Source organism: Phoca vitulina, unplaced genomic scaffold, assembly GCF_004348235.1.
Source record: "Phoca vitulina isolate PV1807 unplaced genomic scaffold, GSC_HSeal_1.0 scaffold6, whole genome shotgun sequence".
NCBI lineage: Eukaryota > Metazoa > Chordata > Mammalia > Carnivora > Phocidae > Phoca > Phoca vitulina.
Window position 1 is genome coordinate 55,917,460 of NW_022589709.1, and position 25,361 is coordinate 55,942,820.

Below are 25,361 nucleotides of genomic sequence, written 5' to 3' on the forward strand. Positions count from 1 at the left end.
TGGTGCAGCCACTCTGGAAAACAGTATGGAGGTTCCTCAAAAAGTTGAAAATAGAGCTACCATACGATCCAGCAATTGCACTCCTGGGTATTTACCCCAAAGATACAAAAGTAGGGACCCGAAAGGGTACGTGCACCCCGATGTTTATAGCAGCAATGTCCACAATAGCCAAACTGTGGAAAGAGCCAAGATGTCCATCAACAGATGAATGGATAAAGAAGATGTGGTATATATATACAATGGAATATTATGCAGCCATCAAAAGGAATAAGATCTTGCCATTTGCAACGACGTGGATGGAACTGGAGGGTATTATGTTGAGCGAAATAAGTCAAACAGAGAAAGACATGTATCATATGACCTCACTGATATGAGGAATTCTTAATCTCAGGAAACAAACTGAGGGTTGCTGGAGTGGGGGGTGGGGTGGGAGGGATGGGGTGACTGGGTGATGGACACTGGGGAGGGTATGTGTTCTGGTAAGCGCTGTGAATTGTGCAAGACTGTTGAATCTCAGATCTGTACCTCTGAAACAAATAATGCAATATATGTTAAGAAAGAAAAAAAGAAGAAGAATGTAGCAGGAGGGGAAGAATGAAGGGGGGGAAATCGGAGGGGGAGAAGAACCATGAGAGACAATGGACTCTGAAAAACAAACTGAGGGTTCTAGAGGGGAGGGGGGTGGGAGGATGGGTTAGCCTGGTGATGGGTATTGAGGAGGGCACGTTCTGCATGGAGCACTGGGTGTTATGCACAAACAATGAATCATGGAACACTATATCTAAAACTAATGATGTAATGTATGGGGATTAACATAACAATAAAAAAATTAAAAAAAAAAAAAAAAGAAATAGGTTTCCTAGTCATGGTTGTCCTAGGGTCTCTGCCATTCATTCCAGTCCATTTAACAGACATTTGTTAAACACCATATGTCTGGGTGGCCCTGTGATAAATACTGCCCTTAAAAAAGGGAGATGAGGGGCGCCTGGGTGGCTCAGTCATTAAGTGTCTGCCTTCGGCTCAGGTCACGATCCCAGGGTTCTGAGATCGAGCCCCACATCGGGCTCCCTGCTCTGCGGGAAGCCTGCTTCTCCCTCTTCCACTCCCCCTGCTTGTGTTCCCTCTCTCGCTGTCTCTCTCTCTCTGTCAAATAAATAAATAAAATCTTAAAAAAATAAAAATAAAAAAATAAAAAAAGGGAGATGAGCTGGAGCGCCTGGGTGGCTCAGTCGGTTAAGTGTCTGACTCTTGACTTCGGCTCAGGTCATGATTTCAGGGTTGTGAGATTGACCCCCGTGACGGGCTCTGTGCTGGGCGTGAAACCTGCTTGAGATTCTCTCTCTTTCTCTCCCTCTGCCCTCCTCTCTTTCTCTCTCTAAAAAAAAAAAAAAAAAAAGGGAGCTGAGAACTATTTGAAGCCACTAGAGGACAGTGTAATACAACAGAATCCTCCGTGAATTTAGGGAGTACTTGCTGCAGAAAGCCAGAATAGGGAGAGGAGCGCAGCAACCTGGAATGACTAGGGAAGGAAGCAGGTTTGTAGCCTGATCTGTCAAGATTCTACACTCTCCAGAAAAAAAAAAAAATTGTGCTTACTCTTCCACCTGAAACGCATTTCACAGGCTGGTTCTATAGGACCTTTCCTAAAACCAGTATATATTCGGCTTTTTCCTGCCTCTAGCACATCTGCTGAACACCTCTTTTCATAGGTGATTACATTACTCCTTTGCATGCATCTGGGTTTTGAGAGCTCAGAGCCTGCTTTGTTTTCATCATAATATACTTCGGTTTATGCAGAGTGAGAACTTCTGAGTACTGCATAACTAATGATTTTTCTTCATTATTTTGTTGGAACGTGCTTTTCCTGCTTATGCACCTCTCACCCTTCTGTTTACGTTACAATAGGATTGGAGAATTTCTGCAGTTTTCTTTTCTTTTTTAAAGATTTTATTTATTTATTTGACAGAGAGACACACAGCGAGAGAGGGAACACAAGCAGGCAGAGGGAGAGGGAGAAGCAGGCCTCCCGCGGAGCAGGGAGCCCGATGTGGGGCTCAATCCCAGGACTCTGGGATCATGACCTGAGCTGAAGGCAGATCCTCAATGACTGAGCCACCCAGGCGCCCCTGCAGTTTTCTTTTGATGTGTCTTTATACTCAGAAGGGAACCAAAACATTTATCTTGACTTTTTAGAGCTTATTGACATGATTTAGCTGCGTCCTTGGTAATTGCAAGTTCAAGTTACCTTGAACTCCACTAACTTAGCATATTGAAGGCTTGGCACATGGTAGTGCTCAACGATCGATGCTGGGCCTCACTTAAGAGCACAGGGGACAGTGTTGGACCGGGGCTTGCCTGTTCATAGTCCATACTCAAAGGTTCATGTCCAGGGCCTCTTGCTGAGGGAAGTGGCACTTGTCAGCTCCTTATTCATAGTCGGCAACATTCAAAACCATTCAAGATATGCCCCTGCTGGCTGCTGTTGGAAGTCTTATCCAAGGCCCATCAACCTGTAGCTCAACAGCGGTTTTCAAAGTGTGGTCTCAAGGTCAAAAGCATCAGGATCACCTGGAGATTTGTCAGGAAGGCAAATTACTGGACTCCCTTGGAGATCTACTGAATCACAAACTCTGGGGGTGGCATGCAGCCATCTGTGTTTTAATAAACCTGACCAGTGATTCCAGAACCAAGTTTGAGAACCGTTGGGCTGGGGCCTGTGAGGCGGCCGAAGCAACTAGCTAAATCAATCAAGTTTTCTCTCTCAAGAATTTGTACTGGGGTTGGCTCAGTCAGCATGCGACTCTTGATCTTGTGTTGATTCAAACCCCACATTGGGTGTAGAGCTTACTTATAAAAAAAAGTGATATTATACTATTTGTTAACTAACTGGAATTTACATGAAAAAAAAAGAATTTGTACTGGTGATGGAGGGAAAGAGACAAGCAATTGGTAATGGAAGCAGAGCTGGGTTCCCCAGATGGAGGGCAGGACAGGGGAGCCAAGAGAATGTAGAACCCTTAAACTCAGAGCAGAAGCTATGAGTAAAGTAAGTCATGATGTAGAAAAAGATATTCAGAGTGAAGTGGTTGGTTGATAGGAGTTGAGCTGGAGAAACAAAGAGAGCTGCTGAGTCTCCATAATGATGGGGAGTCAATGAACACAGCTACTGAGGCAGTTTGGGGTCCTTTGCGGCTGCTGCATTGGTGCCTTCCAGTTGGGAGAACTGTACCCCGGGCTCTGCTGTGCCTTCTGTCCAGCTGGGTCCCATGATGCCTGGCTATGTAGTTGAGAGTCCTATTTTTTTTTTTTTAAAGTAGGCTCCACATCCAACATGAGGCTTGAACTCATGACTCTGAGATCAAGAGTTGCATGTTCCACTGTCTGAGCCAGCCAGTCATCCCCCCCATTTTTCTTAATTCCACACGTAATGTACAGTAAATCCCCAAGTGCCTGAGGTAACTTGAAGTTCCCTCGACACCAAACTACCTAACACACGCAGAGATTCTTGTATACTTTGCATTGTGTTTTAACTTCACGTACAATACGAAGTTAAATCCTTGTCGTTTCTTTAAGTTGATGTACGTCAAGCTGAATCTTGGTTTCTCATGGAAACAAAAGTAATAAAGGGAGGTGTTATCCTTGTTTGGTGCTTGATTTCTTTTCCTTTTTCTTTTCTTTTTTTTTAAATTTAAATTCAAGTTAGTTAACATATAGTGGCTTATTAGTTTCAGGGTAGAGTTTAGCGATCCATCAGTTATATATAACACCCAGTGCTTATTAGGGGCTTGATTTCTTTTTATTTTTTAAAGATTTTATTTATTTATTTGACAGAGAGAGAGACAGTGAGGGAGGGAACACAAGCAGGGGGAGTGGGAGAGGGAGAAGCAGGCTTCCCGCAGAGCAGGGAGCCCGATGTGGGGCTCGATCCCAGGACCCTGGGATCATGACCTGAGCCGAAGGCAGACGCTTAATGACTGAGCCACCCAGGCGCCCCAGGGGCTTGATTTCTTTTTAAAGAAGTCATCCCCTAAAACTATATTTGTACAGTATTAAGCTTTCCAAATTGTTTACATTGACCAAGCAGGCCACAATAAAATACTATATAAAATTACACTTCATATGCTATAATTGTACAGAAACCTAGTCAAAGTTGTTATTGAAGGAGAGCTGAATAAGCCACCCCAAAATGTGCCATGTTGGCATGTAGATTCTTTTTTTTTTTTTTAAAGATTTATTTATTTATTTATTTGACAGAGAGAGACACAGAGAGAGAGGGAACACAAGCAGGGGGAGTGGGAGAGGGAGAGGCAGGCTTCCCGCTGAGCAGGGAGCCTGATGTGGGGCTCGATCCCAGGACCCTGGGATTATGACCTGAGCCGAAGGCAGACGCTTAACGACTGAGCCACCCAGGCGCCCCGGCATGTAGATTCTTTTGAGCTGAAAGTGATCAAGACCCAACAGACTCAGGAAAAACTTTTTACGTCTCCCTTATCTGCAGGGAGCTTGTACCAGGAAGAGAGCTATAACCAGAGATAACTTTTTACATCAGAGAGACTTATCTACATGGCCTGGCAAACATTTATTGACTGAACATTTGCTCTTCTGTATTCCTGTTACTTGTCTTCCTCCCTTTGAAGTCCCAGGCCTGTACCCCTTTCTCCTTAGCTCACGATGGTTTATAAGCCTCAACTGTCTGACTGCCTTTTAGTCTTGCATCATTGTGGGGCTCCAGTATGGATGTAATTAAATTTGTTTTTCTCCTGTGAATCTCTTTTATGTCTATTTAATTATTAGGCCAGCCAAAGAACCTAGAAGGGAAGAAGGGAAATTTTTTCTCCTCAACATTATCTTCGTAATTCTGGTTTTAGTTTTACTAGAAACACCAGAAGATGAACATCATTAATGGTCACAAATTGGGGAAATCTTTAGAGGCCTTTTGAGTAGACATTTGCAGAGAACTAGCACCCCTCAATGTGCCCTAATGAGAAACTAATTCTGGAGCAACTGTTAAGTTGTTTTTGCTTAATGTTTGTTTTAAATCTCATTGCAAATTTTTTTGAAGTATCGGCTCACGTTGATTTTTTTTTTTTTTGGGGGGGTGACCTTAGAAACAAACACTTTTATTCTTTCTTGAGAAGCTCTTTTATCAGCTATTGAAGCTTCTCCCTCATCCTGGTCTGATGTCAATGTCCGGGAGCAAGAATCCCTGTCCTCTTCAATATCCTTCTAGTTGGACTAAAAATAAAATTGACACAAGACAGGAAGAAATCAAATTTAATGGTGTATGTACGGGGAATCCACACAGACATGGGAATTTCAAAGACAGTCAGGCAAAATGAGGTCTATATGTCATCCTGAAAAGGGGATAGGGGTCTGGGCCTTTAGAAGGAAGGAATGCAATTCACAGGACAATAAGAAGAAGAGCAGGTGTTTGGTAATTAGAGGCTTGCCCTGCCAGACAGATGGGTCACTCAGATGAAATTCATCTCTGTTAATAACCCTTATTCTGGGAATCATTTAGACTCTTCTGTGTGGTTAAGGGAGAGGCACAAGTTTGTCTTGAGCCTGTAGGGTCTCAATTGCTTTCAGCTCAGAATAATCTTCATGCCCGAGTGGCCCATCTTGGGGTGTCCTGCCTTGGTCCCTACACCAGCCACATCTATATTCAAAATGCATGAAATGCAGACAGAGACCCTGGTTTGTTTCATCCTGAGGGTCACCCAGCACATAGTTCTATCACAGCACTAGTGAATTTGGCTTGTATGGGGGCTTGAATGCTGAATTTGAATCTGAATCCTCAAAGTTTAAATTCTTCCATTTTTGACAAGCTCTGCAATTTGCTTGATAGCAGTAGATCACAAGGATCACTAGAGTACTCTCCTGTTTTATAAGCTGCTTAAGGACTTAAGTACATTCTATGAATATGATTAGAAACAAAATAAACCTATTAGAATCTGTATGGCCAAATGCATAGTATTCCTTCGAGAGTTTTCCATTTTGTAATATGAAGGTGGAATGAGTGTTCACTTACACAGATAATGTTGGAAATGCTGAGAACATTTTTGAAACCATAGAGATAATTAAGTTGGAGGACTACCTAATCAGGTGCTACCCTTCTTTACGGGAGACAATTCAAAGGTGTTTCTGTAAACACCTATTAACTGCTCTAAATATAAAATAAATTATTTCTGTTCTCTCCAAAGAAGGACGGAAAGACCAAGTCTAGAAAGTTGGTATATGAATTAGGACAGATGACAAATGTTAGCTATGACAGCATATTCTTCAGATCAAGTTAGTAAAGAGGACGCTACAGAAAAAAAAAACACAAATAAAACAACCAGACTCAATCAGATATTGGTAGGCCTGTGCCTATAGGGGACCAAGGTAGTTAGGACACTTACTTGAAATAAGGTGCAAGGGTGCCATTTCTTCTCTTTCTTTCCTTTTTAAGTGATCTCTACACCCAACATGGGTCTCGAACTTACAACCTCGCTCTACTAACTGAGCCAGCCAGGTGCCCCAAAGGTACCATTTCTATTGAAAATCTAATCACTGAAAGAATGAATGTGGAATTTCTTTACTCCTCAACTTCTAATTTTTTGTCAGGTACACTAGACCCAACATAAAAAAAGGCAGTCTGGGTTTTGGGGTTTACTAATGGCATTTAGGGAAAAAAAATCGATGGTTTGAAAAGCCCAGAAGTAAGTTATGCCAAAAATGATTGTATTTGACAGTTTTATAGATTCCTTTTTTTTTTTTTTTAAAGATTTTATTTATTTGACAGAGAGAGACACAGCGAGAGAGGGAACACAAGTAAGGGGAGTGGGAGAGGGAGAGGGAGAAGCAGGCTTCCCGCTGAGCAGGGAGCCCGATGCGGGGCTGGATCCCAGGACCCTGGGATCACGACCGGAGCTGAAGGCAGACGCTTAACAACTGAGCCACCCAGGTGCCCCCAGTTTTATAGATTCCTAATGTGGGGCACCTGGGTGGCTCAGTCGGTTAAGCTGCCGACTCTTGGTCAGCTGGGGTCATGATCTTGGGGTTGTGGGATCGAGCCCCAAGTCAGGCTCCACGCGCAGCATGGAGTCTGCTTGGAATTCTTTCTCTGCCCCTCCCCCTGCTCTTGCACACTCGCACACTCTCTCTTAAAAAAAAAAAGATTCCTAACGTTAGGAAGTTTTCATGGAATTGAAACCTGAATGTAGGAGCAGAGTAATCTGAATCTATGGAATTGATGAGACATTCCTTGATGAGGAGCAGATATTCCCCATGGACCTTGTAAATCTGAAACAGATAAGAGAAATAAAGAAACCAAATTTACAGCTTTGATGAATAGCAAAATTTGTCAGGGAGAGCTAGATATTAAGTAATTAGTTTGTAAGAAGCAAAGCATAAATCTTTAGCTGTGGAAAGGGAAGAGAGCCAGACAATCATATTTGGGGCACTGGTCTGAACTTGTGCTGGAAAAATAGTTTTTCGTTTTGTTATTTATTATTACTGATGTAGGAAACAAAGACAAAAGAAAAATTTCCTTACTACCTACAGCCCACTGTCAAGTCCTTGAAACAGGTAGAGTGATATTCCTCTAGGGACTCAGCTGCCTCGATGTTAATTCTTTGCTAAGGGCAAAAGGTGATCTTAGCCCAACTGCCAGGATCCTGTAAGTCTACTTGAACATATAAAAATTCCTTTGGAAACTTCCTTTATCTCTATCCCCCAAGATACATGTTGGCAATCATCCCCCAAGCATATGGCCCACCGATATATATCTGCAGGGTCTCACGATTAAGGTTTTATTAGGCGGTAATAAATTACCTTTTCCTAACAATGGCTAGCCCCCTCAAGATCCTGGAAACCTTGCTTCCAAAATTCCTTAGAGATTTATGCTATCCCTAACCCCCCTCCCAATGTGAAAGTATATAATGGGCCACTCCTCGGGACCCCAGCGCAGCTCCTTCTGCCTATGGATCCTGCCCCTGTGCTTTAATAAAATCACCTTTTTGCACCAAAGGCATCTCAAGAATTCTTCCTTGGCCATAGGCTCAGAACCCCAGCATCTTTCCTACATCATTATTATTATTTAAATCAAGGGGGATAAAACTTGTAGGGCCCCACACTCCCAGGACCTCTGAGGTAAAAGGTGCACTTAATGAAGCAGGACACTTGGGATGTGAAGGAACAGTTGCTTTGCATTATCACTTACTTTGCTGTCCAACAGCGACAAGTAGATTGAAGAGAAATGTCACAGCTGAGATAAGAAATAAGGCAGATGGCCAGAGCTGAGAAGGATGACAAACTAATGCACACAAAGGCTCATGAGTCACTAGGACTTTTGTGCCTAGGTGTTCTGAATCTATGGGTTCAGGTTTCTGATTTTTTTTTTTAATTGCGAAACATTCTGGGTATTATGTATTACCATATATACTCTACCATAGCCTCGAAGAATCCGGCAGGAGGTGCTGTTTGCTGTCTTATCTTATACCACAGTGCCACCTATAGGAAACTCATGTGAACTACATGCAGAAGTTATTAAAACGTATTGGAGGCCTGTCTACACGATTATTAGAATCACAGGATTTCAGAGGCGATGGGACTTTAAAGGTCATTGGAGCCAAATTTCTACCAAGAGCTTGAATTATTTTTATAAAATATTTAATTAGTGGTTGTCCAACTTCTGCTTAAACTTCCTCAGTGAATGGAAACGCACTTTCACTAAGCAGCTCATTCCTTTTTTTTTGTTAAAGATTTTATTTATTTATTTGTCAGAGAGAGAGAGAGTGAGAGATAGCGCATAAGCAGAGGAGCGGCAGGTAGAGGAAGAGGGAGAAGCAGGCTCCCCGCTGAGCTAGGAGCCCGACGCGGTCTCCATCCCAGGACCCTGGGATCATGACCTGAGCCGAAGGCAGATGCTTAACCAACTGAGCCACCCAGGTGCCCCTAAACAGCTCATTCTATTCATATTTTCACATACTTCTACTTTTGACTCTGCGCTTCGCCACTCCCTTCTGCAGTAGCTGGGCCCCCTAGTTCTAGGCCTTTCCAGGGTTCTTTGAGGTGAATTTGCTTCATTCTCAGTGGTATCCCTGTTTGCATATACTTCAGGGGTGGGTTCTGCCAATTCAGTTACCACACTTTCCATCTTTCAAATTATCGTCTACATCTCCTGTCCTCTTTTCCTCCTCTCTCCTTCTCTTTGTTCCTGTGGATTTACGCTTTTGTTAGGAAACATTCATCTACTGTAGTGTTGGTCGGTTTTGGAAGAGGGGAGAAATAAAAGCAAGAGATGAAATTCTTCATGTTTAGTTTGAAGCATTGGCATGTTTTTCTGATTCTGTTCTTATGCATTAAAGAATATAGGTATAGTGGTTTATGTTTATTTCAATTAGAATTTTTATTGTGAAATCTAGCTCATTATTATGGCATTTGAATCTTCACTCTGCCATTCAATATATTGGCTACCTCACCCAGTCCTCAAGGAAGAGGAAAAGCAAGCTGGCTGTACACTCAGCTATCTACTCAATGAACAGGACAAGGCTGGAGACAGAATCCCATGGCACTAGAGACCGGGGTGACATGGATTCATAATTAGCATCTATCTTCGTGATTATCTGGATCAACTACTCCATCTTGCTCACAAGGTGCGCGTCTCTGTCAAACACCGAGCTAAAATGCTGAAGCACAGTGTTGACTGCTTTCTCTAATTTACCAGTCTGGCAGAGTTAAAAAAAAAAAAAAAAAAAAGGAAAGGAAATTCTATTAATTCATTAAATTACGACTTGTCCTTCCTGACTCCTAGGCATGTTTAAGTGCTTCCCATCCTCTCTGTGTTCAAAGTGATGTTTGATAACCTGTCTGAGAATTGCATTGTTCATCCCTGCCCCATTTCCCAAGATTCTTCAAAGATAATGAATAGCGGCTCCTTTTATCATCACGTTCTTCCTACTGGAAGCAGGCTGGGATGTAGTTCGTTGAGGCCAGGAGGTTTGTACTGATGTTGTGAACCCAGGTGCTCTCTTATAGTCCCTCCACCAGTTTCGATTTTTAGGTCTCTCGTCTGAATGCTTGTTCAACTATTTCCTGTCTGATAAATCCTTCTCCTTGTTGGAGATGAAAGATGGAAAACAGGAGACGAAGCGTTCCACAAACTACGTATCTGGCCCTATGGTTGATTTGTCCTTGTCTTGTTCTAATTTCTCCTATATAATTTCAAAAAGTCATCCTTAACATTTAAAAGTTTATAGTAGACCCCTTGGGTTTACAAGGAATTGAGAATTATTCAACACTTCTGATCTTCAGTAAATCCCTTTATATGAGGCTGGTGTGGTGCGGTCTATGCTTTGTAGGGTTCAGACTGAAGCTCTTGGCTTAGCAACTCATGATTTAATTCAGATTCAGAAAAAAAGAAAAATGTTGCAAAATTCTTTATAACTTCATTAAGTTATCTGCCTTTCCTACACATGGGATAGAACCTGAAATGATTTGGCTACACAGGGTGTTGAATTTCTTCAGTGTGCCTCTCTAGATTCATTCTCTGCCTTTCCCCCTACCATTCTCCAACCTGCCTGGCTGTCTTGCGTGGATTACATCAAATCTCTGGCTTTCTGCAGAGATGAAAGGGAAGGAGAGAGGAATATGAGGTCAGGGCCTTTATTTCCCTGATTCCTTCCTGTGAGGTTGCCACGGGCCACTGTGTCCCTCAGCAGAAGGTTGCTGCTCTTGTCTAGATGGCCCACTCCCTACCCTCCCTCTCCCGTTCGAAGTTATGGCAAGCTCGCCTTCTCTTTTTCCTTTTGGGGATGGTGACAGTCCCACTACCATGACCTCTCATGGGTCCCTTATACCCACTCACCCCTTTGGAACTAATTCCTCTGTTGGTAAAACCTCTTCAAAGTTTCCTGGTTTGAGTATATCATCCGTTTCTCTTTTGGGGGACAGGAGGACCTTGACTGATAACAGAAAGTTTAAAACAAGTCTGAGGGAAGATGCTTCCACTGTGTCAAGTTCTATTGGACCTTATATTGTAATATTCTTAGGCACTCTAGGAACTGGCCATTTGTAGAAGTTTCAGTGCATCAGAGTCAAAGATAGAAATATTTTAGAAATTATTTATTTATTTTTAGAGAGAGAGGGAGAGAGAGAGAATCTTAAGCAGACTCTATGCCCAGCACGGAGCCCGACACGGGGCTTGATCTCAAGACCCTGAGACCATGACCTGAGCTGAAATCAAGAGTCAAACACTTAACTGACTGAACCACCCAGGTGCCCCAGGAATTTTTTAGATCAGAAAATCAAGTGGCTTTTTTTTTCTTATAAGAATACCCGTATAACTTGAATTTTATAATACAGAATGGATTACCACTATTTTGGTTTCCAATCTGCTAGGTGAAAAATTAAAAAATCAGCTCAGATATATCAAATAAATTACTGGTTTCCAGAATGTATAAGAAACTCCTACAGATCAATATGAAACAGACAGAATTATAGAAAAATTATCTAAGTTACAGATTGGAAATGCATATGAAAAGATGCTCAACCTCACTAGTAATCAGGAAAACGCAAACTAAAACAAGAAAGCACTTCACATGCATTAGAATGTCAAATGTAAAAAAAGTCAAATAATGTCCTCTGGGAAGTGGGTTTGAGTGTAAGTTGGTACAACCACTTTAGAAATAATTTAACACTATTTTGTAAAGTTTAAGGGAGACATACTATGAAAACAACAGTTCTATTTGTACATACACATTAGTTGAAAGAAATTTTTGCATATTTATACCAGGAGACATGTATAAGGATGTATATTGCAGTATTTTTGCAAAATAGTAAAAGTGGAAATAAGGTGCTGTGAGGTAATAGAAAACATATATTGGTCTCTGCCCCTGGTTCCTGGACCAGAGCTCCTAAAACCCTCATAATTTCCTAAGTGGTAAGAGTGTTAGCAACATCTCTTATTCTAGTATTTGTCTTTGATCCCAGTTCCTGAAACAGGGTACTAAATCCCTTGGAATTTCCTGGGTGACAGGACTGTCTTTTGTTCTAACAAGGCTCCTAGATGGATCCTGGATGAGAGCTGGTCACTGGAAAGACCAACCCAAGATTAGAAGCTTGGAATTTTCAGCTGTATCTCCTACCCCTGAGGTGGGAAAGGGACTAGAAAATGGAGTTAATAATTGATCATGTTTGTGGGACTGAGCCCACGGATGAACCGTGGGATCTGATGCAATTTTCAGGTAGGTAGTGTCATAATTAAGTTAAATTATAGGACACCCTTGGGTTCTGGTCCTTCTGAATGTTCTCTCTCAGCCCCATACCCCCATCAGGGTTTGCCTATTCTTCTCTAGCACAAAGCCCCCCATCAGGAGCTTTCTCCTTATTAGGCAACCCCCAAAGAGAGTACACAGCAAATTCTTCTTTTTAAAAAATTATCATTTTTGAAATATAGTTGACATACAATGTTATATTAGTTCCAGGTGTAAAACAGTGATTCGACAATTCTATATATTACGTAATGTTCACCATAGTAAGTGTAGTCCCCATCTCTCACCACACAAAGTTATTTTCATCCCCGTGACTTTTTCATACCTGGAATTTTTTAAATTTTTGTTTTATTTTTATTATTATTTTCATTATTTATTTATTTAAAAGGTTTTATTTATTTATTTGACAGAAAGACAGCGAGAGAGGGAACACAAGCAGGCCTCCTGCCGAGCAGGGAGCCCAATGTGGGGCTCGATCCCAGGACCCTGAGATCATGACCTGAGCTGAAATCAGACGCTTAACCAACTGAGCCACCCAGGAACCCCCATACCTGGAAGTTTGTACCTCTTAATCCCCTTCACCAATTTTGCTCATCCCGCCAACAGCTTGTTCCCTGTGTTTGTGAGTCTTTCTGGTTTGTTGGTTTTGTTTTTTAGATTCCACAAATAAATGCAATCATATGGTTTTTGTCTTTCTCACAGCAAATTCTTATACTGAATTCACTCTCTTTTTCTTTCTTTTCTCTTTTCTATCCTTTCTAGTTGCCCCATAATCTACCAAAATTTTTACCAAACCCTGATGTCCTGTGACTTATATTTAATGAATATTTCCTCCCATCTCTCAAAGAGAAAGCGCAATTCTGTAATTCACATTTGAAATCTCACCTTCCTTTGCTTCTGCTGCCTTAAGGCCCCCCATTCCTTCTGCCCTCTCCCAGCCTGTCATTTCTGGGGACATGTCCCCACTGTACACTCTGCATTTCCAGATAGAGTCTGTGATTTGTTAAAATCTCTTAGATTTGACTGGCTGCTTTGGTTCTTTTTTATATGTTTTTTTTTTTTAAGATTTTATTTATTTTATTTCGGAGAGAGAGAGTGAGAGAGAGAAAGCATGGGGGGGGGGGGAAGTGGGAGAGGGAGAAGCAGACTCCCCGTTGAGCAGGGAGCCCGATGTGGGACCCGATCCCAGGACCCTGGGATCATGACCTGAGCCGAAGGCAGATGCTTAACGACTGAGCCACCCAGGCGTCCCTGGCTGCTTTGGTTCTAAAGTTGGGAGGCCAACACGGTTTATTCAAGAATAAAAGTTTCTTTGAAGTCAGGGACACAAAGAATCTTTGCAACATGCTTTTCAAAGCATCTGTGTGTATACTCCTGAGCTCATGGAAATGAGGAAGGAAAAGAGATAGATTTCCACCAGCTGAGATGGTCTTAAGAGTTCTGCTCCTTATCACATCAGCACACTCTCTCTTAGCTGGCCTTTTCTGAAAAAGGATTTCACAACATTTGCCACCTTATAACTCAACAAGCGTGTTATTTCCTGTCAGTTTAACTTCTCCAAACTTTTGCTTAACAATAGCCAGAAATTCTCAGAAACAGGAGGATAGTGCAACCCTGCTCTTCCTCATCACCATCTGTTATCTCCCTGGAGTTCCTGAAACAATACAGATGGTGAGCTCTTAGCAGAGGCCAGAAGTGGGGACAAGGCACGGCCTTCCCTACATGGCCCTGCCGAACAGGGTCCCTCCATTTCTTTGTCCTGCCAGCACTCATGAGTCTATTATTTGATACTATTAGTGTATTTCTCTTTGTGACTGACACTTCCTAAATTTTTTCCAACAGGATGTCTTCTGTACCCAGTGGCTGCTAAAAAAAAAGAAAAAAAAATTTGCCTGGCTGTGACAACTGCTGGGTGGACCAGGCCAAGGAAAGAGAGGTGGTGTCCTTGGAAGAAGGCAGACCTTTCCCACCTCCAGGTTGGACTGGATTTCTAAGTGCAAACAGATATCTTATTTTCTATTTTGGATTTGGTAGTCATCTCTTGAGATAAGCAAGAAGAGATCCTTCCTAGCTTGCCAACTTGGTGATTCTGCCTGAATTCTTGTAAATGACAACTTTGTTTATTAATGGAATTGTGCATTTGAGAGTGAAAAGCCTTATTTTGTCCAACTTTCTGATTTTGCAGATGAGGAAAGCAGCCCAGAGACGTTAAAAGATATCCCCAATAATAGTAGTAGTATTTAAATTACATAGCTCAAAAGCGCTATCACCTGCATTGTACAGAAGAGGAAAGGGACGATCAGAGTGATGAGATTGACTGGCTCAGGACAGCACAGAGTCAGTAACAGAGGCTGGACTTGAGGCCAGGTCCCCTGATTCCCACTATGATGCTCTTTGACAGTCACCATAGCCTCTGGGCACGGGAGGGGACTTCGGAAATAGAGACGTCTGCTGCCCAGAGCCCCACTTTACTTTTTTGTCTATACTTGGTGATTCATAACAGTACTAGAAGTGCACATGCAATTAAAAAATTCAATTATATTTATTTGCTCTTCATTAGTGAAGCACATGGTATGCAATTCACAGGGCACAAAGGAGCAGACAGTGAAAAAAATCTCCCTCATGCGCCTGTCTCCCATCTGGTTTCCCTCCCCAACTTCTTGGGTGTCCTTTCAGATATGTGTAATGCTTAGATAAGCAAATACATACAAATGCATTTATGCATTTTTAATAAAAAAATGGAAGCATACTGTACTCTGTTCTCCACCTTGCATTTTAAAACATTTGATATGTTTTGGGTATCACCCTTATCAGTGCAGATAGAGCTGCCTCCTTTTTACCGGCTGCAAGTATTCTACCGAAAGGAGGTACTAGAATTTGCTTATATCCAGTCCACTCTTGATGGACATCAAGGTGGTTTCCCTTCTTAGGCTGTTGTTACGAAGAATATACTATACATGTTTTTGTATACATTTGCTATAATACCTAGCAGAGGTTGGCAATCTACAGCCTGTGGGCCAATTTCAAGCTGCCATTTGTTTTTGTAAATAAAGTTTTATTGCGTGGCAGCCACGCCTGTTTGTTTACATATTGTCTGTGGTTGCTTTCATGCTACAACAGCAGAGGTGAGTAGTTGCAACAGAAATACGTGGCCTGAAAAGAAAATGGGACACCTCGCTGGCTCAGCAGGTTAAGCGTCTGCCTTCGGCTCAGGTCATAATCCCAGGGTCCTGGGATCGAGTCCCGCATCGGGCTCCCTGCTCAGCGGGAAGCCTGCTTCCCCTTCTGCCTGCAGCTCCCCCTGCTTGTGCTCTATCCCTCTCTCTCTCTGACAGATAAATAAAAAAAAAAAAAAAGAAAGAAAGAAAGAAAAAAAAATACATGGCTTAGAAGCCCAAAATATTTACTACCTGGCCCTTAAAAAAAAAAGATTTTATTTATTTATTTGAGAGAGAGAGAGAGTGCTCTCCTTATCACATCAGCACACTCTCTCTTAGCTGGCCTTTTCTGAAAAAGGATTTTTTCAGCGGCAGCCCTGCATCCCAGGACCCTGAGACCATGACCTGAGCCGAAGGCAGACGCTTAACCGACTGAGCCACCCAGGCGCCCCACTACCTGGCCCTTTAAAGAAAAGGTTTGCTGGACTCCGATCTATAGGACAAATTCCTATCAGTGAAATTGCTGGGTTAGGAGTTTCGCATTTCGCACTTGACAGTTAGTGGCCCCATTCTCTTCATAGAGGTTGGACTTGTTCATTCTCCCACTGGCAGCGTGTTTTTCCATGTTCACACCAATGTGGTTCATTGGACATTTTCACCTTTGCCCGTCTGATAGGTAGAAAAAAATATTTCTCTGGATCTGTTTTGCCTTTGTCTGACTTGGAGTGAAATCAGGCATTTTTTCTGGTTGGAGAAGGGTGAGGCCTGTGAGGGAGAGAGAAACAAATGCGAAGGAAATTATCGGTCTCCATTGCTTGCTGTAACTGAACTCACATCACGAAACAAACCCAGCAGAGACCCTACCGCCGCGGCAGCGCGGGGGTCTGCAGACCCCGCCGCCAGTCTCCTCCCTCCTACCCAGAAAATGGATTCTGAACAGCACCTGCTTCCTCCGGCGGCTCCGCTCTGGGTTTAATCACCGCGCACGCTGTGAGCAGCTGCTAGGTGGGAAAAGTGAGTTCTGGTTTCAATCTCGGCAAAGTGGAACTGAGACCGTGGGAAATTCCTGCACCCGGGGAGGCTCTTCAGAAGGTGCGGTTCAGCCTCAAAGAAATGCCAAGACAAGCGCTACCCGGGGTGGGAGTGGGGAAGCAAATCCACCCCCTCCTTTTTTTTTTTTTTTAAAGTAGGCTCCCTGCCCAACGTGGGCCTTGAACTCACGATCCTGAGATTATGAGTCATGTACTCCACTGCCTGAGCCAGCCAGGGGCCCAGATCCACCTTTCGATTGGGGACGCAGAGAGGGAAGTGCTTCTTGCCCTCTTGTGGGTTTAGACTGTGCTGTTGGGAATGGGGGTTTGCTGTTGGGAGTCATGTGTGAGACACAGCGAGGGGCTCCGGGGTCCCTACCAGACTCAAGAGGCGTCTGCTCCTCTCGCTGGACAGGAGGAAGGCAGTGAGGCTCAGCGTTCCAGGGTCCAAGTTCGTTTGGACATTTGTTCATTAGGCGAGCATTTGCAGTTCCTACTTTTTCTGCTGTTTAGCTTGGAGAAAGGTCCTTGATCGGGTGCTAAGGTGTTCTGGTTGTGGGGACTGACAGATGCCAGGGCCGGGGGCCAGCTGAGTCTTTACAGCTTGTCAAATTTGGAGATAAGTTGCTTTGAGAATAAAGCTTTATTCCAAAAAGATAGCAAAGGACTAAAGTTTTATAGGTGGTGAAGCTGAAGAAAAGGCTCCTCAGCAACTAACTAGATCCTTAAAATATGGCAAGGCCGTCATCACATTTCAATGTGTAAAAATTAGATTCTTAAGTTCCCGGAGAGGAACTTTTGGAAATGACTGTGCTGGAAATGTGCTAAATCAATGATGGTAAATCTATTTAATGGAAGAGTATGTGGCTGTTAAAAGAATGCGGCAGATCCGTATGTACAGATATGGAATCTTTTCCAAGAAATCAATAAATGGAAACGTCAAGGTAAGGGGCGGTAACTAAGTGTCTGGCATCAGGATTTCTAGAAGCAAAGAGTGAGACAGGGATTCTTGTGCTTTGAGGAGGGGTTGCTCCCAGGAGAAGGGGGGCTGGGGAGTGGGGCAGGGCAAGGGAAAAAGCTAAGCAAGGCCTCGGTGCACATCAGCTTTCGCCTGATCCCGCAGGGAGCACAGGGGCCCGAATTGTACCACAGGGTTGTCCAAGGTCTTACCCCCGTGTTGGCTGCAGTGCGTCCCGGGCTGGGGGGTGGGTGGAGGATTCTCTGCGGAAGAGGGCAAGTGTGAACCGCAGGTAGCCCTCGCTCACGGCAGCCAGGCGATGGGTGCGCTGGCTCTCCAGGACATCTGAGTAGAGCTCCAGCAGTACCTGCTGTGGAAGAGGTGCTGCCATTTGTGGGACAGGGTAGAAATGCATATAAATAGGCTTGTGCATATGGGGACTAAGAGCGGAGGCTCTTATCCTGGACCCCATGGAACCCTAAGTGCTTCAGAGATAGAACCATATTTCAATATAATTGGTTTCTTTTTAATCCTCTGTATTTTATTTTACGTATTTTCGGACATTATCCCTAGGCTCCATCAGACAGCTAATGAGCGCGTGGTGCACGCCCAAGGATAAAGAGATGCAAGAAGGCAGTAACAGTGCTCATTTTTGCTGGGTGAGGCCGAGGTGTTTACTTAGGGGGCGGGGCTCAGGAGTGGGAGGGAGACTTCTCATTCTTTGTACACGCTTTTGTACTATTGGAATTTTCACTCTGTGCATTAATTATATTTTAAAAAGATAAGAGAAAAAAGAAAGAAAATGTATTTTAAAAAATTACCTACTTCTCTGAAGAACTAGGAGGAACGAAGGAGGAAGAGCAGATATGAGGGGAAGTATCCCTCAAACGAACCTGATTGTTCCTGGGTTTTCTTTTCACTCTCATTTCCTGGGGTGCCTTTTCTGTTTTATACCACTTCTCCGATTGCTTGCTTTCCTCTCCAAAAAGTCCAAATCTGTCTCTCTAATGCTTGTATGCGATTTTGAAGCTGTTTTTGCACACTTGGATGGAACCTACATAATTATCTTTTACTAATTTTTGCTCAACTCCTAATCAAATGATAACTAAAGTGTGATGTCATTTCTTAGCATATATACCTATACTTGCCAAACAAACCACTTTAGTCTGCACGATTTTTGTGGGTCAAAAGCATGCCTTTAAATGGAGAGCGTATTTCCGTGATGAGAATAAATTTGGGGGAGGGATTGTTTCATGCTCAAGATGGAGGTTTTTAATCAGACCACATTTGAGGACATTAGATGTCTCCTTTATTCACAATATACTTCCAAAGAGTCAAGATTTACTAAATTCCACCTCTCAGTATTTTAAAATGAATGTGCACTCTCCACCATTTTTGTTGCCAAGGGAGCTCACATCTGCCCTGGAAAATCTTCCCGTGGAGCGATGTCAGCAGAGATAAATGAATGAGAGTACATGCGGTTCTATAATAATAGTGCAATTTGGCTAAGGGGTGACATCATCTTTTCACTGTTGTATCTGCCAGTCTAAGTAGCAATAAGTCCAGCTGAGCTAGAGAATGAATTACAGGGAGAGTACATGGGCAAGGCGGGATGAAACATAAAAAATGGAATGGAAAATTAAATTTAAAAAGAAGGTAGCTTTGAATAGATCCAGCCCACAATATATTTTTTCTTATGTATGGTTCTGATTTAATTACCACGTCAAAATTTGCCATCATTTCGGATTATGTGGAAAGATGCAAAGCTTCTTTCCTAATGGCTGTTTTGCTATATATACACATGGGTACCACCAGCGTATAAATAGGGACGTTGGAATTGATTTTAGTCTTTAAAGGGCACATTTAAATGCTGGCAGATAAAATGCCTTTATCAGTTCAATCCACTCACTGTGATCCCACATGCCTCACTGGTAACACTTGAAGGAGGGTTTGCTGGGTTTTATTTGGATATTGAGAGAACAATATCACCATCCTACATGCTGATGAACCCCGGACATGGTTTGTTTCTGGGGAGGAGCAGGATATGACTCTCTATTGGTCCTTGGAGGGCTGGATCAGTATTTACTCATTGCCTTTTTTTTCTTTTTAGGTAACAGCTTTATTGAGATAGAATTCACATACCGAAATATTGGTCCTGTTTGCTAATTTTTTATATTCCTGTCCTCTAATGTCCACTGGCGTTGGATGATGAATTTCTGCAAAGGCATTGATAGAGGCTATGAGGAATAAACCCTGCAGATGGATCAAATAAAAACATCAGGTTTCCAGGCTGGATAAAGGAGTCATGAAAAGGAGGGAGAAGCAGAAATGAAGGACAGAGAGACTTCTAGAAGTAAAATGAGCAGTTGGTTATTGAAAAGAAAGTCTTCTGCTGTTTGAATAAAGACTGAAGAGCTTTCATCGTTGGCTCCCCACATGGTTGTGTCTTTTTTGAGCAGCAAGTCGCAAGAAGAAGAAGGAACTCAGAGTTGAACTAATTAGTAGTAATGAAAATGTAGCAAACATCAACAACGAATTTCCTAGGCAATTTCATTTCCAAAGCACATTCGCATGTATCACAGGTAAAATGTTTTCCACAAACACCATTTTTAACATAGGATTTTATTTGCAGAAGCTATTTTTTTGTGGCCTGAGGAAGAAGTGGCTCATTGAAACAGAACTTTGCTGATTTGGTTTCAAAGAATTCTAGGATATGAAGAATTCTGTGGAACACAGGGGTTCAGAAGTCCCTGAACACAGAACAGGCATGTCTGGTAATGAAAATGTTCTTTTGGTCTAGCGTTATGTTTATGCTTTAAAAGCATGATTATGCTAGGAATAGGCAGAAGCAGAAAAGAGGAAGTAAGTAGGAAAATACTTGATATTTGAATAGGCTTTATACTTTCCAAAATACTCAGACCCCACCAAAGCCTGGTAGCAGTATTATCCTCATTTTACTGATGAGAAACATGCTTCTAAGAAAGTTGTTTTACAAGTGACAGAAAATTCAACTCAAACTGGCCTAAGCAATAAAAGGTATGTGTCTTTCCGTGTGTGTGTGTGTGTGTGTGTGTGTGTGTGTGTGTGTGTCTATGTTTGGCTCACAGAATTGAAAAGCCCAGAGCAGGAACCAGCTTTCAGTGGTTCAGTGATACCATCAGGGGCCAATTTCTCTAGACGGCTCCCAGTTCTGTTTTCCTAAAATATAGTTTTCTTCTAAGACAGGCTTTCCTCTTGAGGTGGCAAGATGGTTGTTAATAGCTCTAAATCAAGTTGGGAAAAAAAAAGAAGAAAAAGAGTACCTCTTTCTCACAGTCCCAGCAAAAGTCTAGTGATTGTGTCTCATTGGCTGTGATTGGGTCACATGTTCATCCCTGAACCTATCACTGTCGCCAGAAGGATGCTGTCCTCTGATTCACCAGACTGTAGATAATAACTCCCAGCCTGAATGTATGGAGAGGGGGCTGGATGGCTTTCCACAGGTGAAGAGAGGCACTCACCCAAGTTTTATTGAGATATAATTGATAGATAACATTGTATAAGTTAAAATTACCTAATTTTGCATCTCTAGTGTAGGTTGATTGAATGTTAATCCAATATTGATATGAGATATATGAGATATATATATATATATATATATATATATATATATATATATATATATTAGCAACTGGATTCTAAACTTTTTGAGGGTAAGGGTTATATTTTGATAGTTTTTGGGTCTTTGTGCACAGTGTTTAGCATGCTCATTTTCCTTTAATCAAAATTCAAGAGATACTTAATTGAGTTATTGAAATAGTTTTCCTGGTGAGATTATTAAATTAACTTGTACATTGCTCTGGAGCAGCTGCATACTGATTCCTTATCCATTACGGTGAAGGAGGGGAAGGGAGGATGGAGAATCCATTTTTATAAAGCTTTCCAGGTGATTCTCTTCAGAGCATTTAAAAAATTGGCCTCAAGATTTCAGCATATAAATATCAGAAAGCCGGTTGACTGACATATAACTCTTCAGTGTATCACAAACAGCCAAGGAAGTGATGTTGAAGTCAACACCCATTAGAAATCTCTTGTAAGAGAAGACATACAACTGTAAGAACTCAAAAAGAACAAATCAACAAGAATTAAAATGGAAGAGGAAGACTGGTTAAATTGTGATGTTTTGGTTGCCTATTGCTACATAACAAATTGCTCCAAAACAGAATGGCTTAAAACAACAGTCATTTATTATTTCTCATTACACGGGTGGCCTGGGCTAAGCTGGCTGGTTTCTCAGCTCCATTTGGTGTAACTGCAGTCACTCACAGAGCTGCATTCAGCTGGGAGCTCAACTGGGGCTGGAACACCTGAGAAGGCCTCTTACGGTTGAAAGTTTCTCTCCTTGTGATGTCTCATCGACCAGTAGTCTGGCCGTCACTCCTTTGCAGGATGATGGCTGGCTTCCAAGAGGAGAAGCAGAAGCTGTCAGTTCTCTTAAGTGAGCTCAGAAGTGTCAGAACATCAGTGTGGCTACCTCTATTGGATAAGCCAAGGGATAGGGCCAGTCCAGATTCTAGAGCGAAGGAAGGAAAGTAGACTCCACCTCTCAGTGTCAGGAGTGTGCAGAGGGAAGGGAAGAATTGCTGGAGGCCATATTTGGGTACTTTCTACCATACTTACTTATAGTTATATCTGGCACACAGTAAGAAGTGGCGATGCCTTTGGGTCTTCTAAATTTAAGCCTAAAAACAACTACAGGATCCATGCAATGGAATACCATTCAGAAATAAAGAGGAATGAAATACTGATACGTGCTACACCACAGATCTACTCAAAAACATTATGCCAAGTAGAAGAAGCCAGACACAAAAGCCCACGTATTGTATGATTCCATTTGTATGAAATATCCAGAAAAGGCACCTCTAAGGAGATGAAAAGTAGATTAGTGGGATCCTGGAGGTAGGAATGGGGATTAATTGTAAATGGGCATGAGAAATCCTACTGGGGTGATAAAAATGCCCTGAAACTAGATTATGGTGATGGCTACATAATTCAGGAAATTTATTGAAAATAACTGAATTGTACACTTAGGAGGAGTGAATCTCATGATCTATAAATTATAAGTCAATGAAATTGTTAAGAAAATGCAGAAGGGTGGTCTTTAATTCAAGCAACATGTTCCTGGAGGCTTTGCATAATTAAAATGTTGACAGTTGAAGGGTAGTGGAGGGGATGTATTCACAAAGTGTAAGACCCCACACCTATTTTGGCTATTTTTGCTTGAAGTGCTTTTGTTTTCTTAGCCTTGTAAGAGATACTCTCTCCTAATTTAACAATAAGGTATGTCGAGGTTGGTATCTAGACTTCTTCCCTAGTTTTTTGGACTGGAAGTTAGTGTAATTTCAGTGACCGATTTTCCAGTGAGTTTTTCAGTCCTAGGGTCATCACTTAAGTAAACACCTGTGTGGCACCGTTAAAGACTATTCAAAAGATTTTAATTCTTTTTTAAAAAAGATTTATTTATTTATTTTGAGAGAGAGAGAAAGAAAGCACGCAAGCAGGAGGAGGGACAGAGGGAGATGGAGAGAGAGAAATCTCTAGTAGACTCCCCACTGAGTGCGGAGCCCAACTTGGGGCTCCATCTCAGGACCCTGAAATCAAGACCTGAGCCGAAATCAAGAGTTGGACCCTTAACCAACCAAGCCTCCCAGGCGCCCCAAAAGATTTTAATTCTTTTTTTTTTAATTTATTTTTTGACAGACAGCGAGAGAGGGAACACAAGCAGTGGGAGTGGGAGAGGGAGAAAACGGCTTCCCACTGAGCAGGGAGCCCGATGCGGGGCTCGATCCCAGGACACTGGGATCATGACCTGAGCTGAAGGCAGATGCTTAATGACTGAGCCACCCAGGCGCCCCCGAAAGATTATAATTCTTAACAACTGTCACATTTAAAGTGAGAGCACAACGGCTACTGAAATCACTGGTGGATGTTTGGATGTACATAAGTGATAGTTTCTGCTGATCAAAGATTGCAGGTGTTTCTGTTAACCAGTTCAAGTGACACCTTCCTATGACATTAACCGATACATAGTTTGCAAGTCACTCAGCCTGCCCATCTTGAAATTTTGCAAGCTTTGACAAATTTTTACATTTAAGGAGAGTTCATATTGTTTAAAATTTTGCTCACAAAGTGAGACTTTATTATTATCTGTGTGTTGCACTATTTGAAATCATTCAAATTCACATGAAATTCAAATACACTAGGTCATAGGGTTGGTGATGGTGAGAACTTGCCGGCCCTGCCTTCCCCTCCCCACCGTGTTTTCCCCTCCACACCGTGTTATTGTGATGGGAAAACCTCAACATTCAGCATGTGCATTCCAGATGGCTCGTGAGCCCTTAGTATTTGCTTCTATTCAGTTTGTAAGGAGTTTGTGTTCCATGAATTTGCATTAAGTTTCAGGTTAGATTCAATAATCCTAAATACCAAATGAAATTCTATCTGATCCATTCAGCCTCTGAATCTTGTTGGAAACTCCAAAATTGGCTTGGGTTTTCTTCAAGGATTTATGAATCTGGGCTGAATTTGAGGTTCAAAAAGGACTCAGCCAGAGTTGCTTTAGTCTGGAATTTCAAAAGAAGTGTTTTGTACATTTCTTTCAATACACATCAAACAAGTTGTCAACGTCTGCTGGATTTATGTCCTGCTCTTCCTAAATACTGGACTACCCATTTTAGGTCTTTGTTTCTTCAGCAGTGTTATGGGTTGAATTGTGTCACCACCCCCCTCCACTTATATGTTGAAGTCCTGACCCCCACGACCTCAGAATGTGACCTTGTTTGGAGATAGGATTTTACAGAGGTAATCAAGTTAAAATGAGTTCTTTAGGGTGGGTCCCACCCCAGTATGACTGGTGTTTTTGTGAAAAGGGGGAATTTGGGTACAGAGATATGCACAGAGGGAGAACATATATGAACATCAAGGCAGAGATAAGGTGGATGTGTCTATAAGCCAAGGAATGCCAAAGATTGCCTGCAAACTACCAGAAGCCAGGGGAGAGGACTGGAACAGATTTTTCCTCACAGTTGGAACCAACCCTGCTGACACCTAGACCTAGGACTTCTAGCCTCCAGAACTGTGTGATGATAAACTTCTGTTGTCTAAGTCACTCAGTATGTAGTACTTGGTTATAACAGCCCTAGCAAACTATTAACATTGGTAAAATAAGAAGATAGAGAAATGGCATTTGTTTTGGGCCTTGGTCAAATCCTTTCAGTGCACTATGTCAGTTGATTTTCAACAGAAAACCCAGAAAGGTAGGCATCCACTTCATCGTCCCCACGAGGAAATGAAGGCTAAGCAGCTTGGCCAAGATCACATAGCTCATTTCCTTCGCCGATGCTGGGACACAGATGGCCTCATTCCTAGTTCAGTCCTCTGGTGCTTGTGAGGGGCAGAGTTTGGGAATTAAAGGCAGGATTAACAGAGATGATCTTCATCTACAACATTAGGAGTTGGATGGGATAATAGCATATGTTACTCTCTATGTGTCAAGCACTGTCTAAGGCCTTACCAAATTAACTCACTCATTTACTTCTCATAACAACCCTATGAAATAAGTGTTATTATTCCCATTTCGTAGGAAAGAAAAGTGAGACACAGAGAGATTATGTAATGAAGGAAATGTTGCCATTCATATGAGTGAGCTCCTAGGAGGGGAGTGGAAATTTGCCTAATTTCTTTCTCTGATGATTTTATTTTATTTTTATCTGTATATCATATCTCAAGCATGTATCATATCATATATCATTTACACATCATGTATCAATTGTGAAAAAAAATTCAAGAGACTTTACCAAAATACCAGGTCAATTATTTTAATATTTCCAGAGTGCCTTCTAGACGTTTTTCCATTTGCGTGAAGAATCTTTACACAGGGTACTCATAACATATATAAAAATTGGTATTCTGCTTTCTTTCC

The 25,361-nt window shown here is 42.1% G+C and overlaps 1 long non-coding RNA gene across 1 annotated transcript in view; it reads left to right on the forward strand.

Annotated features, from left to right (window-relative positions):
- Positions 1-12,210, forward strand: part of LOC116632361 — a 21,897-nt gene extending 9,687 nt beyond the window's left edge. The window contains exon 3 of the long non-coding RNA XR_004299402.1: positions 12,042-12,210. This is a non-coding gene — a long non-coding RNA (uncharacterized LOC116632361). The remainder of the gene's footprint in view (positions 1-12,041) is intronic.
- The last annotated feature ends 13,151 nt before the right edge of the window (positions 12,211-25,361 follow it).